This window comes from Tauraco erythrolophus, chromosome 6 (genome assembly GCF_009769465.1).
Source record: "Tauraco erythrolophus isolate bTauEry1 chromosome 6, bTauEry1.pri, whole genome shotgun sequence".
NCBI lineage: Eukaryota > Metazoa > Chordata > Aves > Musophagiformes > Musophagidae > Tauraco > Tauraco erythrolophus.
Window position 1 is genome coordinate 37,249,746 of NC_141470.1, and position 21,343 is coordinate 37,271,088.

Here is a 21,343-nt window from a genome sequence, read left to right on the forward strand (position 1 = left end):
CAGGAAAATATCAGATCCAGACATAGTTTTTGAGCATGAAATAAATATGCCTTCCATCCATCCATCCTCTGCTTGCCCAGCCTCCTCTTGAATCCATGTAAAATTTTAACTCACAACCTCCTTTGCTCTGCAGTGATACAGCTCCACTACAGGAGAACCAAATTCTTGTGTTTGTTTTGAACCTTGGTTTCTACAAGCTCCATTTAACATTACCAAGCTCCTGCATCACAACAGTCAGTGAAGATCATTGTTCATCCTCATTCTTTCACACCCATTCTGTCTTTTCCAGGCTGAAAGGTCCTAGCTTCCTAATAAATTGCTCCTCATCCGATCATCATCCTGATCCTCATCTGACCTTTCCCAGAATGTTTTCCAGTTCCAATGGTTTCTTTTTAAAATGAGGTAACCAGAATTGCACATACTGTTCAAAATATGGGAAAATTTACATAATCATGCAGTAGCAAAAAGATTTTCTCTGTTGTGTCCTTTATTCTGTTCTTATAATTTCTAATATTTGATTGCCTTTTTTTTTTTTTGTCATTAATGAGCATTAAGCTGATGTTTTCATTGAACTATTATAACACCAGGGTCTTACTTTTTAGTTCAGAGCCAACCATTTTAAACATGAAGCTGGATTGCTACTTTTTTTTTTTCTTATTCATGTCTTTAATTTCACATTTAGGCTGAATTTCATCTGCCATTTAACTACAGTTACTTAATTTCAGAAAGTCTTTCTAGAATGGTTTACAGCTTTCTTACATCCTTGCTACCCTAAATAACTTTCTACCGTGAGTGCTCTACCTACTTATCCCTTTTCCCTGGTTCTCTCTCTCTGCCCACTCCCACACACCCATCTGCCCACACCCGACCATGAGCATTATCAAATACACTGATTAGTTGTGGAGTATTCGTCTTTGGAGACCTCAACATCCAATTAGATAATGTCATAAGCAACCTGCTCCAGAGATCCTTTCCAATATCAGTGACTCTGTGGTTTAGTAACATAAAATTTAAGAAAAACCTAATTGGGCTGCGATAAACAGTTTTTAAACATATATAAAAGACTGCTCCAAAATGGAAGGGAATATTATGTTTCCCACCTGTAACAGACAGAATTAGTAATATAAATCTTAAACCACAATAAGATTCAGGCTGGGTATTAGAAAAAAGGTTTCTTTCTCCTCTCCTAACTATAAGGACAGCAAGGCACTAAAATTGGGTGGGTCGTAAGAGCCTGTGTCACCACAGGTCTTTAAAAACAGGTTATGCTAACATCTGTGGGTACGCTGTTGCATAGATATAGCCAATCTTTTCTTAGGTAATGGAATATACTCACCATGAGGTTTCTTAAAGCTCTAGTTTTTGAAGATCCCATAATTGATACACAATCCTTCATGGCTACTGTATGTTAGAACATGATTTTTAATGTACATTAAAGTATCCACAACTTAATTCTGCAACAAGTCCTCATGCTGGGTTGACTCTGACTCAAAAAGGTAATGTTGCCCTCTGTGTTCTACGTATATATGTTTTTATCTTGTCTCATTAGAAGGAATGCACAACCTGAAGGAAGGCATTAAAATAGGAAACATACTGTATTCTTCTGTCTTCTCCCTATCTTATTCAGAACATGTTTTATTTATATGACTTTATTCCCACAATACTTAAGCACACAAGAAACAAGGTGCTCAAAATTTCTAACTGCTTTATTTCCTCATTGGTAATCATATTCTCTATCAACAACATTTGATGATTGTATTATAAATCAAATTACAACAAATATTATTGAAAAGATTATCACTACATCTCACAATTAGCTTCCCTATCAAACATATTGTCAGTCAGGATGCTAACAAAACAGAAATCACACACAGTCCAAACCTGACAAGGACTTTTCTTTGAAGACAGAAAAAAAAAGAGAAAGACTTGGAGAATAAACCAAGACAAATGTTAATTTCAACAAGGCAATGAAATGCGACACCACAATTAAAATAAAGTAAAATCAATACACATTTAAAAAACAATGTGTGTTCATAGAGATATTCCATGTCAAACATTTGATGATAATTTAATTCTGATGCTTTCAGGTGCAAATATTTTGTAATTGTCCTTCTGCAATTCTCTTTTTGATTATAGATTTCAAGATCTATAGGGCAAAACATGTATTTCTTGCCCATTACTTTTCAACTATGCTGAAAAGCTATACAACAAGGTATAACTTTGATTAAAAGATATATTTGATTCCAAACATGTTTAGTACAGCCCTAAAAAGTTGAGAAAACAGAAATTGAGTCTAATTCTATTCTCATGTATAGTACTGTAAACCATGCAGAACTCTTAAATCAGTAGAATAACAAATGCTAAAATTCATGTCAAGAATCATATTTTTTCTTTTAGAAAACAGTGCATATTCACTTAAATATAGCAAATAATTCTTTTAAAATTGTATGAAAGATGCCCATTGAAATTATATAAAGCATTTATGTACTATTTTCAAAAAAATCATACCTGGGTTTTATGAAAAAGAAAGGTCATATAGCGTATCAGATACAGTCCATATCCATCTTTATCATGGGTAACACAACAGCTTTAACAAAACCTGTAGGTTAGACCTTTGAACTTCTAAACAGTGTTTTGTAGGAAGCAACTCTAAATCACTAGACGATAGTGCAAAGCATAGAATTAAGTGAGTAGTCAAAGTACTTTTTCATTTGATCTGAAAGTTTGGGTTTTTTTCTTAGACTGATAAATCAGTTTGCTGTAGTTGAATTTCACACCTTCAAGTATAAGGCTAACAATATACATGAAACTGTTGCATACATCCCTAGGTTTGCTACATTAAAGAAGAAAAAAGAAGACATGACTCAAGTTAGCAAGCTGATGAAACCTACTAAAGCTTCCTGAATACTAGTATAAAAATCAAATTAGTTACTTAGGTATTTCTGTTGAATAAATGGTACATTTTTAAAAAATAAAAAAGTTCATTATTTACTTAGTTTCCAGTTTCTTAATGGATATAGTCAATTATTCAACTTATTCTAAAAGAAGCTTCATACAATGCTATTTTGAAGGATTCTACTACTTCCACATTTGAAAGGAACAAAGCTTTTCAAATCTATAATCTCATACTTTACTATTAGCTTTTCATGCTTCAGTAATTATTATTGCAAGACTTGGTAAGTCAAAATTTGCATACTATCTTCTACATTGTGAAAAATTAATTCGCATATAACTGATACAGAAAACAGTTCTGATATGGCTTTATTTTCCGCTACTGGTTTTCTACTTCAGATGAAGGATGTGGATTCTGGCTACTGAATTTATTATTTACCAAGGCAACACAGTCCTAACTATTTAGGCTTCCTAATTAATTAGTTCATAAAAATGAAAAGCTGCTTTGATTAAATTTTACTTGCATTGTTTTAGGTTTTCAGGCTACGATCCAGTGTGATGAAAAGAGACTCGACTACAAGATCCAAGCAAACGGTTTATTTGCGCTGCACTTACAGGTTTAACTGTAAGGTCCAAGATAACAATTTACTTGAACTGCACTTGCAGATTCCATACGCCACTATTACAGGTTTTTATGGATACAATGGAGGAATGCACTATTGCAATTTAAAACCAAGATATACACTATTACAATACACTATCACAACACACGAAAGAGTCACGGAATGCACTGCTGCAGCACACAAAAGAGACAACACACAAGAGCACTAGACTTAAAGCTGCTAAAGAATCACTTACCCCCTCAGGTAAGGGCTCGCAATCCCAGGGAAGTTACCTTGGCCGGCATCCCATCCTGATCAAGGGGGGAAAGAATCTCCTCACAGACCAGCTGTGTAGTTGGAGAAGCAGCTCCCGATTCCCAACCCAAATCATACGGCTTTTATCCCCTGATTTATGTGACTGTGTAGGTACTATGCCTGAGGGGGTCCTTAAGGGTGTGACAGGGAGTTTCCCCTTATCGATCGTCTGAATACACAAAGTTGTCTGAGTACATAAAGTTGTCGCCTGAAGCAGAAACCTTCCAGCTTCCCTTTACCTTATCTCAAGCAACTGGACAATGGTTGAATTGAGACTCAGGGCATATTCTTTGTTGAGGGATTTCAAGGCTCAAATCAAGATTTGTTTCTTTGTATAATGCAGCACTGACTCATCAGACAACTCAGGGCTGAGCTGTCTACCCAGTTCCCCGAGGGTCGTCTCTGCCCCAATGCGATACAAAGCTGGGTTTCTTCTACAACCCCCCTGTGTCACCTGTGTGCTGGGCATTGCCGAGAAACTTGATTTGGATCTATGAGCCGGATGATCCATGCATCCAGAAAAATAACAATTTATTCACTTGTCATGTAGCTAAAACAATTCAGTTTCTTTAGGTTCCTGTACTGAGAAAACAGAGTAATTTTCCTGTAATTAATAACAACAGTTTGGTAAATAAGTATCATGTGTCCACGTAGAAGTTGGATTCAAAGCAAAGCATGTATCTGCATCCAAAGTGTTGCATGGTCATAACACTTTTTCTCTGCCAAATCTCCTTGAGGTATGACTCTCAACAAGAAATTCCTTGGCGAAATTTCCAAAAGCTCTGCTGTATTTATTTGTCCATAAGTTTATTTATTGTGCAAAGGGTGACTCCATTCTTAATACACAAAAACATTGTTTATGGTAAGATTATGACTGTCTAGTATGCAGTATACAATTGACTAATTGAAGTTTGGGGTATTGTTTTTGTTGAAGGGTAGATTACTCACTTAAAGAAAACTATAGAATCATAGAATGGTTAGGGTTGGAAGGGACCTTAAAGATCATCTAGTTCCAACCCCCCTGCCATGGGCAGAGAAATCCTCCACTACACCAGGTTGCCCAAAGCCTCATCCAACCTGGCCTTGAACACCTCCAGGGATGGGGCATCCACAACTTCTCTGGGCAACCTGTTCCAGTACCTCACCACCCTTAATGTAAAGAATTTCTTCCTTATATCTAATCGAAATCTCCCCTCTTTCAGTTTAAATCCGTTGCCCCTTGTCCTATCACTACACACCCTTGTAAAAAGTCCCTCTCCAGCTTTCCTGTAGGCCCCCTTTAGGTACTGGAAAGCTGCTATAAGATCACCCCAGAGCCTTCTCTTCTCCAGGCTGAACAGCCCCAACTCTCTCAGCCTATCTTCATAGCAGAGGTAAAAAATTGCTTATTATAGGTACAGAACTAGTGTATGACATGGATTTTTTGCTTTTCCTACTCTTCATCAACTTAAAAAACTAGTTTGGGTTTTTTTTTTGGGGGGGACTACTCATGAAAAAGAATAGGAAACCAAATGAAATCTCAGAAAAGTTAAACCTCAAAAAAAACCCAAACGCAAAGTACATGGACAAAAACAAAGAAAAAAAAATAACCACACTCTATTAAGCTTACAGACTTAGCTGTAGTTACTATAAACGCAAGATATTGGTGAGGTATAGTATGTCCTTACCAATGACTTCACACTGATCAGCAGTCTCCAAAAATGACTGCGGATGCCAGTGGGATCCTGAGATTCACTGAATACTGATTAGTTATTAGAAAAATCTTTCCTTTACCAAGCATATGGGGAAAGGTACATTACTGAAATGGTTATGTTAAGGAGCAGAAACCATTAACTTGGAAACGGAGGAGGTGATCTGAATCTCCTCTTTGGACACCATCTAACAACATACACAGAGAGAAAGTTTATTATCTCTTCCAGGACAAGTTCTTCCATGTATTCTTCTATTCTGTTTCCTTTTTCAGATCTAAATGATGATAAGTCAAGTCTCTCTTTTCTCTTTTCTTTTTTCTCTTCCCTCTTCAGAGGAGTACTAAACCTTCAAACCTCAATTTCATTTACAGGTATTGTCTCAGGTAAAGGAAGACTGAGTTTACTCTATCTTCCCTACATTGTGTGTACAGGTGGGGGGCAGGGAGGATTCATTGTGTTTTAAACTAATAATATGACTTAACCTGATACCTTGCTTTTCAATCAGAGTTGCCACTTCTTTGCACCTTTGGCCAATATAGCTTACACAGGCTGAAGTCTAAACAGAATAGAAACATTTATAAGTTCAAGACAATACTGAAAAACAGATGTATGAACTCTATTTCCTTTGGAAATTAAGAGACAAGCTATGCAAAGAAATCTCAGTTCAATTAATATTAAAACATTAAGTAACTCCCCAGGAAAACAGAACATGAAATAAGATAAATAATGGTGAAGATGAATTTGAAGCGTCCTTCTTGTTTGTCTCAGGAATTAGTTGATGTTGACTCTTCCCTGCCTCATTTGTATTGCTAAAATAAAACATTGCTTTCTTAAAGTAAGTTAATTCAAGTAATATGAACTTTAATCCCATATTTACCTATAAAAATAGAGGCAAACAGGACAAGGAAAGAATATGCAACACACATGATCCATACTGACGCTGTGCGAACATTTTAAAAGTTCTGAAATTTGAATAATTATTTTTAAGCTTATGTTTGGACATACTTAATTGTCCTAATTTAAATGTTCTTATAAGTAGCTTTATATTTCTATTCAAAAAGGCTGTATAACAGGTACTCATACTGCCCTATTTTATTCAGTATTTCCATATTAAGAGCTTCAGTCACATTGCCCAGCAGTAGGAGGCAAAAATCAAAACTGCTGATCAAAAAAAAAAACGTAAAAAGGAAAAAATTAAAAACCAACTGTAAACTGCTAAGAAAGATAATCAAGTTATCAAGATAAATTAAATTGTTACCAATTTTTTTAAAATAATCTACATTGCCAGTCATGAAAACATTGTATTGGTTTTTGTCTCACATACATGCCTGTAAAGCAGACGTTTCCTATTTACAAAACTCCCGATTTTGTCTCACAGCAGCTACATTCTACCATTCAGCCAAAAGGATGTGACTCTTCTGTACATCTCTTGAGAGCACTTTTCTCCCCCACACCAGCCACTTACAATATTAAAGATCAGATTTTTCAATAAATTCAAATTTACTTACTACAGAAATTAATATTGGGAATATTGTTTACTCAAGCATGTATCCAAGCTCCAAGGCAGAGTCTGATACCAGAGTAAGCTTATAACTCAAAAAGGTTCATAAAAGATTCAACTTACATTTTTCATCCCTGTAATTTAAAAAGTTTATACAGCTCTGCTGCAATATGATAAAGTTTATTTTAGAAGCTCCACAGAGAAGTGCATACTACACAAATATTTTGGTCCCAAAATACAGACATCACAGTCACGCAATTGAATTAGGAAGAGGTCACATGAATATATCATCTTAGGCTTTGCTTTAAATATCTATAAATAAATCTTCTGGCAAGCAGTATGTGTTAATTTCTAAAACAAAAGTGTGTTTAGACACAACTGTCATGTTGTAAATCATCACAAAAACTACAAACAAATGAAGGAAACCAATATCCGGAGCAGATCTTAAATCAGTGGTTGTGGTGGCGAGGAGGTGGATTCTCAACAGATTTAACTTTACTTCCATTGTTATCAGTTAGTTTTAACATCTTTTTATAAATTAAAAGCTTTTATTTGTTTGGTAGCAACATACCAAGGCCTTTCTTCCCCCAGTAAGTGTACAAATTTCTCCCAATAAACACAGCCAGTTCACTGCAAATGGATCCTTACGATGACAGCAGAGTTATTTGATAGAAATTCACGCACCACCATCTGACGGTTCTCAGAAGATTTTATAAATAGAGTTGAGGTTTCCGTTGTCAGTCTACTCCTTCAGCAGTGGTTGGATCAAAGCCTAATCTCAACTCTGGAACATACGTCCATATCTTATATCAGGTCATCAGCAAGGCAGAATAAGCAAATCATTAGACAGCAATAAAATGTAGTCAGTCCTTTTCACAAAAAAAATATTTCTGAATGAAAAATTGCTTCAGAAAGTTGAGTATTTCAGTATTGATCATTTGCTTCCGTTTTCAATAAAACTTCCAGGTTACAGACTTGCCATTGAAGCATTTACATAGTTTGCTGTCTTTTGTATCACAGCTTTCCCTCCCTCCTACCTAAGCACCTTATCATTACCTACCTGTAACCTGGACCTGTTAGAGCAAGTCCCATGAAGGGCCATGGGAATGGTCAAGAGGGTTGGAACACCTCTCCTATCAAGAAAGGCTGAGAGAGTTGGGCTTGTTCAGCCTCTCCAGGCTCTGGAGAGGCCTTACTGCAGCCTTTCAATACTTAAAGGGCTATAAGAATGATGGAGAGAGACTTTTTACCAGGGCGTGTAGTGACAGGACAAGGGGCAATGGTTTTAAACTGAAAGAGGGCAGATTTAGATTGGACATAAGGAAGAATTTTTTTAGGATGAGAGTGGTAAGACACTGGAACACGTTGTCCAAAGAAGTTGTGGATGCCCCATCGTTGGCAGTGTTCAAAGTCAGGTTGGACGGGGCTCTGAGCAACCTGATCTAGTGAAAAATGTCCCTGCCTGTGGCAGGAGGTTGAACTAGATGATCTTTAAAGGTCCTTTCTGACCCAAACCATTCTATGATTCTATGAGTTGTGGTGTCAGTATTGGCATGCTTTGCACCTCTGACATTCGTGACCTCTGGCATAATATTATATAAACAAATGAAGAAGTGTCAAGATTTATTAGGAAAGGAGGGTATTATAGTTCATTTTAATGGAGCATCCTTTTGGAGAGAGAAATGAATGCAAGAATCATTATTGCATATGTACATACTTGCATATGTTTTGTTTGCTTTTCCCATTTCTTTCACATCTCGTGAAAGTGATACACTGGCAGACCACCCAGTTAGCAATAGAAAGATATAACATAGGACATCCGTAACAACAAATTTATTTTCATTTCAGTAATTAACTGGTAACTGGAGTTCACAAATAGAAAAGAGAAATTTTGGCGTAATAAACTCAACCTGCAAGGTTTAACACATAAATTTTTACTGTTTAAAGATGATCAGAAATATTAATGGAATATCCAGTATCTTGTTTCAATTACAGACGAACTAATCTAAAAATCTTGGCACCTGACAGCAGGAAGGAATCCAAATAGAAGCTGTCAGCCTTTTGGAATCTTAGTGCATGACTACTACCAGATTAGTAAAGATACCAATAGCAACAGACATTTAGGTCATATCTATTTCAAATGAGAATGGGTGTACACAGTATTTAGTATATTCTTTAAATCATGTATTCTGTATCTCTCTCTTATCTCTGTTTACTATCACTGTTATCTCTCGACTATCAACTATAAATATCTCAGATGTATAATTTACCATCTCTGTTTGTAAAAGAATGTATGATTTCCCTTTGGACTAACAGTTTTTGCCAGGAAACTTAAATGGTGACTGTGAAGCAAAAATCCTGTGGATAGTTTTAAAGAATCCAATACTATTCAGGGTTTTACACATCATCTATACCAACTGCTGGCATGAGGAATACTTAAGATACAGCTTTGAAAATTAGGGACTTACAGTGGGACAAACTATTATCTATCTTAAATTTCAGGGTCTCAAAACAAATTGGAAAAGGTTCCACAGAAAGATAAAACAAAGCAGACATTTGCTCAGTCAGTATATGAAGCTATAGGCTAGATGCTTTCTACCTGAACACAAGGGAAACCTCTTACAGCATTTAAAAACAGAGGGTTTGCAACACTCAGGTCTTTGCACCAGGTCTCAGAACCAGAGTGAGCACGTGAACAGCCAACAATTAAATACTACTTACCCAGTTTTTAGAAGTAAGGAAAAAAATAGGACATGTGAGCTGGAATGTCGCTATAAAAATAAGAAGTTTTTGCCAAGGACCCAAAGATGGAATGACATGAACAATGAGGCAAGACAGATCTGAAGCAGAAATGCAGGGGACCACAGGCTCTGGAATTACTTGATACCTGTCTTTTTAACAGTAGTTATTTTACATCTAGGGGAAAATAATCACATTTTAGAGAAGTTTTCACTCATGAAAGCAGAGATTTAGACTAAATCCCAGGCTTCTTCCCCAAAACTTCTATAGACAAGACTGAAATATGGCTGTGAATATACAGCAAACGAGCTGCCAGGCTTGCATGGGTTGGTAAGTATGGAATAGGTACGAACCAAGTTCAAATGTTTACGTGTACACAGGGAGGATCATAAATTATACAGATGAACGATTCTAAAGGAACTACAATACCTGTGGTTGTTCTATACTAATGAATACATAGATATCGAGAGCAGCCCTGAGGAGAAGGACTTGGGAGTACTGGTGGACGAGAAGCTCAATATGAGCCGGCAATGTGCTCTTGCGGCCCAGAAGGCCAACCGCATCCTGGGCTGCATCAAGAGGAGCGTGGCCAGCAGGTCGAGAGAGGTGATTCTTCCCCTCTACTCTGCCCTTGTGAGACCTCACCTGGAGTATTGTGTCCAGTTCTGAAGCCCCCAACATAAGAAGGACATGGACCAGTTGGAGAGGGTCCAGAGGAGGGCCACGAAGATGATAAGAGGGCTGGAGCACCTTTCCTATGAGGACAGGCTGAAAGAGTTGGGGCTGTTCAGCCTGGAGAAGAGGAGGCTCCGGGGTGACCTTATAGCGGTCTTCCAGTACCTCAAGGGGGCCTACAAGAAAGATGGGGAGAGGCTGTTCAGGAGGGCCAGTTGTGATAGGACAAGGGGTAATGGTTTTAAAATAGAAGGAGGTAGATTCAGATTGGATATTAGGAAAAACTTTTTTACCATGAGAGTTGTAGAACACTGGAACAGGTTGCCCAGAGAGGTGGTGGATGCTCCATCCCTGGAGACGTTCAAGGCCAGGTTGGACGAGGCCCTGAGCAACCTGATCTAGTTGGAGATATCCCTGTTTGTTGCAGGGGGGTTGGACTAGATGACCTTTGAAGGTCCCTTCCAGCCCTAACCATTCTATGATTCTATGATATATCAAGGTACAGGCATATATGAGTATATTCAGTCAATGTACAGATATATTAATGGATGTAGAGAACGTTAAATAGCTTTTATACACAGGGCTCCTCTTCAAACAATTAATTAAACTTCTCTGATAACATCCTTATTGAGAGTATGTCAGAATAGCACACAATGCCACTATCTATATGGGAGTATGTGTTATGTAGCAAACAAAATTAAGTTCTGGGCAAAGCTTTTAAAATTCAATGGCACATTCCATAGAGGCTACATACACACAATTCATCAATGTTTAAAGGAGTCTTTCTAAGGTGAGCTATAGCACCTACAAATTATTTTTTAATATGCTTCACATGAGGATATAATGCCTTTGAAATCCAGCTACATCTTCCATTTCTTAATCCATACTCCACTGTGCTGATACGGCACTATGTATATATGTGCACATACCTGTTAGTTCACATATTTTCTATCAGTAAAACTTTTCAAACGAGAGTCTGCTAAGATGAATTATACTCTTATTTAGATAAAAAAAATCCAAAAATTATGAATTACTGTCATGTATAAGTAAAACTTAACTATCTGTTACAAACCTGAATCATAGCTTGCTGGAAATTTATTTGAGAACTGAGCTCTGATATTTTTTGCAATTCTTTAAAATAAAAACCGTACTATACTCAGTAATCATCCGCATCTGTTACAGTTTAAAAGAGAAAAGGCATCAGATGCAGGCAAAATTCCAACAGAAATCTTTCAAACAAGATATGAAAAACATAGTAGATATTTTAATAGCCTTCATATGAAATATATGAAAAAGGACAGAATAAAGTAGAAAAGATGGCACAGAAATAAAACATGAACATCCAACCACTGTCCATCCTATGTCAAGTCTTTACACACATAACTCGAGCTGGACTACAGAAGGTAGAATACTCTAGGCTTTCACAAGGAGTGGCAGGGATAGGATATTACAAGAGCATAAATGAATCATATCTTATCGCGTATATCCTATATAAAAATTCTAACCATCAACCAACAGCTGCATAGCAGTTTCCCCATATAGTGATTTTACAGATATCTTACAGTTATTGCTACTCCAGTAGGAGACACCTACAAATCTGCAAGCAGTAGCAGTGTATAAAAAAAGTGACAAATCAATCAGTACCCTCTACCAAACTGCGTGGAAAGCTAACTGCATGTTCAGCCACAGATGTCTTATGACAACCACGCTCTCGTTACATTGGATCTAGAATTGAGAACAATTGCAATTAATGGGAATAGAACGATTTCCCATAAAATGAAGTCAATTATTTCTCAGTGTCTACCTAATTGATGTTATAAAGCATGACAAATACATGTTAACTTCCTTTGTTTTTTTCATAAATTGAATGGTGGACCCTGCCAAAGGAAAGTGCACTTAATTTTGTAATCAAGTTGATTTCTATAGAGTAGTCAACATCCCTGTACTTCTCACTGCTTCTATTCCAGATAAGATGATAGCAGTGCTTGATTACTTCCAATCGCTTCATGGAGTTCACTTGCAAAGTCTGTAGTATCTGTTCCACCAAAAATCAGCCATCACATTCACTAGCAAATTAGAGAGCCAAACCTTGATAAGTTTTCAGCAGAGAAGTTCGTAAAATTTTATTACTATTTAATAATCACTTACATCCTTTGCACTTTACAAATTTTAATCACACAGAATCACATCAAATGATGCTGAGTGGGAAGTGACCTTAGAGACTACCTAGTCCTACCCCTGTGCTCAAAGCAGAGTCAACAGCAGCGAGGTGCTAAGGTCCATATTCAGTTAATTTTTTAACATCTCCTGAGACAGAGACTCCCCAGTCTTTCTGGACAACCTGTTTCAGTGTTTAACCATCCTCATCATAGGAAAAAGAATGTATTTTTTTTCAGGACCAGGACTGAAGTTTGTTAGTGAAACTCTAAACTCACAAGCACACAAAAAGTTGCAGTTCCCTCAACTACAGCACAGGCCCTTCATCTGCCTGATATCTGAGCCTCATACTTGCCAGGTAGTCCAGTTTCTAGTTTGCTAGGCAAATTACACACACGCCCATGCACCCCACGTGAGGGGAAAAATATGAACTCCAGTTCCCCCCAGCAGTTGGTGCTTAGGCACATGGGCCCTGTGAGCCATAGTTCCCACTCTAGCTGCTCATGCCAAGACCCTCACTTCATTTCACTCATCCCAGATCCCCACAGCTTGCACCTAGGACAGACAGGACCTATGACCCATGGTCCCACAGCAGCAGCTGGCACTGAAACCCCCGCTTGCTCCAGTTGCTGGTACAGACACAAATGTTCCTTCATCCAAAGTCTGATTCCAGTTGCTAGCTGAAATTCACTCACCCCAGTCCATCCAGTAGCTGTCAATCCTCCTAAGATCCATGGCCCCTCCAGCTACTGACGGAGATACTCTCACTCACTCCATTGCTGGCACCACAGACACGGGCCACTTCAGCTGAAGTCTACCAGTTGCTAGCTCCAAATTCACTCCCTCTAGTTTCCTTAGTTGCTAGCATTCATTCCTTACAGCACTCATGCACAGGGTAGAGAGTGAGATTACATGAAAGCTAGTTAAGAAAGTATTTAAGAGGAAGATAAACAGCAGTGATCAGGCACAGAGCTATCAGACAAGCATAACGATAGCACACGGTTTACACACAACCAGCCCTTTTTATATCCCCTCCTCTCTATCCACTAGCACTACCTTGCTCTTGCCAATCCCCTTCCCCTAAACATCTCTTCTTAAGTTTTGCAGAGTCCTACAGACCCCCTCAAATATTAAAAATCTTCATGTTGGCCTTCCTATCAGTTACAAAGTCCAGACTGGCCCCCTCCAAAGCACTGGCTGTAGTTTTTTAATGGACCACCAATTAATAGCTGAAGAACTTTGGTCTTTGTCATTGCCTCCATCTTCCCACGCCTACTAGGTTTGTATATCTGCGTGGTTTTGTTTATCTGCCAATCTCCCTTTCCACTTCTTCTTCTCCACTTATTCCTTGTTTTAGAATGCAAGGAAAAAGATTCAGCAAAAATTTTAATGCTACTCAAGAAAGGAAATGAGTCGGGAAAAAACCCATAGAATGCTGGAAGTTTTGTCATTTCAAGACCAGCTACAAAAGGTGCACTTCTTGATGAGCACTTTATACAGCACAAAAAGATAAAGGCTTCACAGAGTGTTAGGTTTGCATATGATCAAAATATATGACCCAACACATATAGAACACTAGTGCTTTTTTAATGCTACACCATCATAAGCACCCTTGGCTCAATGGATTGCTGACACAGATACAATGCAACACACAATTGTAAGTGATGAAACAAAGTTTTACTTCTGATATCCTATTTCAAATGCAGACATTGTTCTGTTTCAGAAAGTTACAAATTTTCTTCAACTTTACAAGTTACTGCATGCTTGAACTTTCAAAATTCACTATCATACTGTCTGCTTCCATAAAAACTTATTTATTGCTGGAGAGCTAAATTAGATTTTCTAATCAGGAATACTGAGGCTGATTTTATGCTTGCATGTGCTAAGTTGGATTCACATCTTTCCTGACATATGAAGAAAAAGGAAATTACAAAATCTATTACCACTTCAAACTGTCTTGCAGGGGAACTGTTACATTCCCACTGTGGGTTTCTGCCATAGAAATTACTGCTTAATGTCCATGATTGCAAAATGTTAATGTATATGAAACTTATATGGGGTAAGAAAATTAGAGTTATGAATCTTCAAGTATTGCATGAATATTGCCGTGGTTTATCCCAACCGGCCGCTAAGCCACCACGAAGTCGCTCGCTCATTCCTCCCTCTCAGAGAGGTGGAGAGGAGAAAAATGTAACAACAGGCCTGAAGGTCAAGATAAGAACAGGGAGGGATCACCCACCAACTATGGCCCCAGGCAAAACGGACTCGGTTTGGGGACAAATCAATTTAATTTGTTAATGGCTCATTCAGAGAAGACATCGAGAAACAAAGTCAGATTTTAAAAACACTTTCCCCCCACCCCTCCCTTCTTCCACACTCTACCTCCTCCCCAGTGGCATAGGGGGATGGGGAATGGGGGTTGTGGTGAGTTTGTCACACATTGTTTCTGATGCTCCTTTCTTAAAGGAGGACTCCTCACACTCTTTTCCCTTGCTCCAATGGATCCTCTCCTCATGGGACAGTCCACAGACTTCTCCAACATGAGTCCTTCCCGCAGGATGCAATCCTTACCCATCGGATTGCTCCAATGTGGGCTTCTTCCCCACAGAGTCACGGCTTCTTAGGAAGCTGCCACCTGCTCTGGCATGGGGCTCTCCATGGGCTTCAGATGCCTCTCTGCCTCATCGTCAGCCTCCAGCAGCTCATGGAGACCATTCTTTATGACTTCCTTCAGGCGCAGGCATCTCTGCTCCAGTGTGGGGTCCTCCACAGGCTGCAGGTGGGTCTCTGCTCCACCATTAATCTCCACGGGCAGCAGAGGGGCCGCTGCTGTCTCACTGCAGGCTGCAGGGGAATCTCAGGTACGGCACACCTCCTCCCGCTCCACCTTCGCTGACCTTGGTGTCTGCATGGCCATTTCTCTCAGGTCTTAGTCCTTTCTCTGCTGCAGCCGTGCCAGGCCCAGTGAACCTCAGTAGCAGCAGCCCAGCATGGGCAGCTGCCTGCCCGGGAGGCCCAGGGGCCAGCCCCCACCTCCTCTCTCTTCAGTGTAGGTCCAGTCTCCACGAGGGCTCCTTTGTCCCCATATTAAATAGGGCATCCACAGAGGCGCTGACTGGCTCAAACCTGGCCTGAGGGGATGAGAAGGGTCTGACCTGGCCAGAGGCCACTCCAAATGGTTTCGGAGCTGAGGAAGCTTTTCACAGCTACTTACAGGAGTCGTTGCTGTAGCCCCTCCCATAAACCCAGCACAACACTATTTTATTTTTTTTCTTCAAATCCCGATCCACACTTTCCTTCATATGGAAAATTTTGTTCATCTAAACCTGCAATGGATAAGGCAAATCTTCTCATTCCAATTTTATTACCACTGGGTAGATCAGTGAGTGAAGTTACTTTAACAGTTCCACTCATACTTCAAAACAAACAGAAGTAGCGGTGGGATAGTCAGAGATTTGGAGTGTATATGCTAGATTTCTCTTCATAGTGACTTTCCCAAGAAAAACAGAGAAGCAATAAACCAAAATAGACAGATAAATAAAATGTCAGATTTTAACCGAATATTTTAAAATAGTAGAATTTAAATAGTGAAAAACATGTGGGTCCCACAAATTAAAAAGGATGTTAAGGTACTTGAATGGATCCAGGGGAGAGCAAAGCAGCTGTTGAAAGGGCTGGAAGGAATGTCCCATGAGGAGCAGCTAAGGACTCTGGGTTTGTCTAGTTTGGAGAGAAGGACACCAAAGGGCAACTTCATTGCTGTCTATAGCTTCCCAAGAAGCGGAAGTGGAGAGGGAGCTGCTGAGCTCTTCTTCCTGGGATTCAGTGACAGGATGCATGGGAATGGTTCAAAGTTGCATCAGGGGAGGTTCAGACTTGACATTAGAAAACATTTCTTTACTAAAAGGGCAGTTAACACTGGAAAAGGCTTCCTAGAAAGGTGGTCAATGTCTTATACCTGTCAGGTGTTTAAGAGGCATTTGGAAAATGTCCTTAATAACATTTTTTAATTTTTGGTCAGCCCCAAAGTGGTCAGGCAGTTGGACCAGATGATCATTGCAGTTCCCTTCCAACTGAACTACTCTATTCTAAATGGAAAAAAACATGAGTTAGTAGGGAAGACCCAAGAGTATAAAAAGAGGAGCATAAACAATTTTTGCCTGACCATTTTGACTCTGCATACAGATCCTTGTTTCAAAGTTTGGCTTTACAAAGATCTATTACTTTTTTGACACAATTATAAAATAGTAGTACCGAGAACATTTTTTTCAAACTAACACACCTGGCACCACATCCTCCCTCCTGTAAAATCTGATATTTGCTTCCTTTCACACCTTACCCTGGCTTAACAAATATTCTGACTCTACTACAAACTTATTATCTCCATAAAAACATCATCTCAGATTATCACCTTGGAACTATAAACAAGCCAGGACGTTGAAGATGAATATAAATGGTATCACGGAATACAGCTGAAAAGAATAACTTATTCCTGTAAAAGCCCTGTAATCGTTAGAATGAAGTACAAAGAACAGATCTTTAAAATTAGGTTATTAGATTTTTTTTAAATAAAATCTGCACTTCTACCTTCTGTTATCAGTTCTATCAATTCAATGCTGACCTGCACTTTACCACCAACAAATTTTTGCAGCCACAGAATAGTCTGAGGTTGTTTAGATACTCATTCATGATTAAATATACAATACAGGCAAATTTATCTCTTTATTTCAAACCCCACACTATCTCAAAAACAAATTAGTATACAAATTTTTTCTTTGGTGCTAAGGCACAAAAATTTAACTTCTTAACTGAAACAATACAGAGATATTTCAACAGTTGTTACTGGCATGTTCTCTGACTCTGCCATCTTGGTAGCTTTCATCTAGAGAATACAAGTAGTTTGAGCTGGAAGTCACAGTAAACCTCCAGAAAAGTCTCACTCTTAGCACAGACATACTCATCTTCTGAAAATCAAGATAGTATATAAACAAACTCTTTACTGGACTTTATCTCATTCATTTAAGCTTCAGAGGTGCATATGTCAAAAATCTCAAATGACATTGAATGTCAATTCAATGAAATGACTGAATGTCAAAACCATGAAAACCCAAATTAGAAGACAGACACTTTTGACAACAAAGTGAATGAAACAAATCAGCCATTCTGCACTTTCATCCATGAAAAAGACTACAAACATACTAACCATCCTTAATGATTACTTCTCCATAGCTTTACGGGAGAACTAAAAAAAAGGGACTTCACTTAAAGGTGTATCTGATAAAAATTAATTTATATTTTTTTAATTAGGTATTTTCCAAATACTGTTATCTATAAAATCAGGTTTTACAGTGAGGCAGTGAGTTAGTTTTTAAATCTACTGCACAATTAAATGAGTCTCCTACTAACAGTTCTTTTAAGCAAGACAGGAATGAAAAGATTTAATTTCTCATACTTTAATTTCTCATACTGCATCTACAGTTTATTAATAATGTATTGGTATACATTATATTATTAGATATAATATGGCATACATACACATTAGATAATGTATTATTTGTAGACATACTGTAAATAAATTACATATACTTATATTGCAGAAAAAGCAGTTGCACTGCAGACACCACTATCTTCTTTTAAAATGTTCAGATTAGACTGCTGACATGATTTTAATCATAGTAAGAGAGAAAAAGCTATTTCAACTAAGACTCTTTGTCCCACAAACAAATATTTCAGAACTCTTTGAAGCTTAATTGTTTTAGCCTCCAACAAAGGTGATATACTAAAGTACAAAAAGTTATATACTTGTAGGTAGGTATGAAAATAACGATGTTAACTATCATGTGTTTTATACTGCAATCAGAATGAAAAAGGGCTCTCTGTCATGTTCAAGTTTTCTCACATCCTTTCCTCCATCTTCAACAGTGCAGAGTTTTATTAGTTCAAAAGAAAATTGGCAAGAATAACAGAAAACTTATAATCTACACATCCAAACTCAACAAAACCTTAGATTCTACATTCTTGGTTCTGTATCTATTCATTAGCATAGGGCTCAAAGACATCAGATGCTTCAATACAATTATTTTGTTCTTGCATTTTCAACATGTTCACTAAAGGAAAACATGCTTATGTGAACAATAAAACTCCTGAAGTAGCCTCCTATGTCTGAAGTTAGTAGTGATGCAGAAAACATCTAGAAATTCTCCTTCAAAAGGTTGCAAAGTTCACAGAACATCAACTTAAGGCTTGTACCGGTCATTTTTTTGTGTTCTTTCTTATAATGGGAACTCAAAATCTGCCTCCAAAGATTCACAGCAACCTACCTGACACTAGATTATTATAAATTATACTCTACACAGCATCAGCAAAATCTTAACAAATTCAGATGTTTTTAACAGTTGCTCCTCTACATGAGGATCCTAAAAGAAAGCTTTCAAAAAGCTGAACCTACCTAGCCTAGCTATCAGTTCCTTTTTTTCAGTTTTGCATGTATCTCTGTTCCTTGCATGATCTCTCACCTCAGTCTTTGTCATATATTGATTTTCTTCACTCTCCATTTACCATGTCAATCTTTTAAAGTGCTTCTCTCTGTGTATTCTGCCTGTCATCTCCACCCCACACCTGATGTTTCTATTTCACTTAAAGGAGTTCTGGCTGCTTCTGATGTGAATGGGCATACCGAATGTCCAACTACTGTTTTTAAAACTTATAATTGTCTTTCATAATGCAAACAGACACATCTTGTGTGATAATTTTATACCCAGCTAAAAAAAAAAGTAAGCAAATTGTTTTAAAGTGTGCATTCAAAGAAGCAAACTCCACATCACTACAGTTTTGTGGTTTGATAGTTGCCAAATCTCCCAGCCAGACCCAGTACAGTATATAAACAAATATGTGCAATTTAATACACAACAGAGCTATAAACACTTTTTTTTTAAGCATGAGAAAATGCTGATCTGTCTGTTACTAAATTGAGTCTCTACCAAAAAATATGTAACTATGTGCTGTACTGGTAGTGCTAACAGGGGTCTATCAGTTGAATTAATCTGTTCCTTATTTGTAAATAGTCCCAAACATAAGACAAAGATCTCTCTATGCCTACACTAAGCCTGCTCATGAGCTAGTGGGGCTCATTGACAGGGCTTTACACTAGATTTGAAGGGTAAGGGAGATTATACTAGACTTGATCAAGACAAGCTGAGAGCACCTGAAGAGCAGCAGAAAGGAATTCCAGACACTCCAGCCAGAAGTCAGCTTCATCGGGGGCCCAACTTAAATGCCTCTTTGCAAACGCATGTAGCATGGGGAATTTCCAGTCCCAATGACTGGAAAAGGGGAAACATAGCCCCCATTTTTCAAAAAGGAAAAAAGGAAGCACCCAGGGAACTACAGGCCAGTCAGTCTCACCTCTGTGCCCAGCAAGATCATGGAGTAGATCCTCCTGGAAACTATGCTAAGGGACAGGGTAAATAAGGTTATTGGTGACAGCCAACATGGCTTCACTAAGGGCAAATCCTGCCTGACTGATTTGGTGGCCCTCTACAACAGGATTACAGCATTGGTGGATAAGGGAAGAGCAACTGACATCATCTGCCTAGACTTGTCCACAGCATTTGAAATTGTCCCATATGACATCCTTGTCTCTATATTGGAAAGATATGGATTTGATGGATGGACCACTCGGTGGATAAGGAATTGGCTGGATGGTCGCACTCAAAGAGTTGTGGTCAACGACTTGATGTCCAAGTGGAGACCAGTGACAAGTGGTGTTCCTCAGAGGTCAGTACTGGGGCCAGTGCTGTTTAGCATCTTTGTTGGTGACATGGACAGTGGGATCGAGTGCACCCTCAGCAAGTTTGCTGATGACACCAAGTTGTGTGGTGTTGTGGACACACTGGAGGGAAGGGATGCCATCCAGAGGGACCTTGACAGGCTGGAGAGGTGGGCCCGTGTGAACCTCATGAAGTTCAAGAAGGCCAAGTGCAAGGTCCTGCACGTGGGTCAGGGCAATCCCAAGCACACATACAGGCTGGGCAGAGAGGCAGCCCTGAGGAGAAGGACTTGAGGGTGTTGGTTGACAAGAAGCTCAACATGAGCCAGTAACGTGTGCTTGCAGCCCAGAAAGCCAACCATATCCTGGACTGCATGAAAAGAAGCGTGGCCAGCAGGTCGAGGGAAGTGATTCTTCCCCTCTACTCTGCTCTTGTGAGACCCCACCTGGAATACTGCATTCAGCTCTGGAGTCCCCAACACAAGAAGGACATGGAGCTGTTGGAGGGTATCCAGAAGAGGGCCACGAAGATGATCCGAGGGCTGGAGCATCTCTCCTGTGAAGACAGGCTGAGAGGGTAGAAGTTGTTCAGCCTGGCAAAGAGAAGGCTCAAGGGAGACCTTCTAACTGCTTTCCAGCACCTAAAGGTGGCTTTTCTTGAAAGCTGGAGAGGGACTTTTTACAAGGGCGTGTAGTGATAGGACAAGGGGTAATGGCTTTAAACTGAAAGAGGGGAGATTTCAATTAGATCTAAGGAACAACTTCTTCAATGTGAGGGTGGTGAGGCACTGGAACAGGTTGCTCAGAGAAGTTGTGGATGCCCCATCCCTGGAAGTGTTCAAGGCCAGGTTGGATGAGGCTTTGGGCAACCTGGTCTAATGGAAGGTGTCCCTGTCCATGGCAAAGGGATTGGAACTAGATGATCTTTAAGTCCCTTCAAACTCAAACCACTCTATGATTCTATGTTCTTTGAGGTATACCATCATATAGATTCCATTCAAAG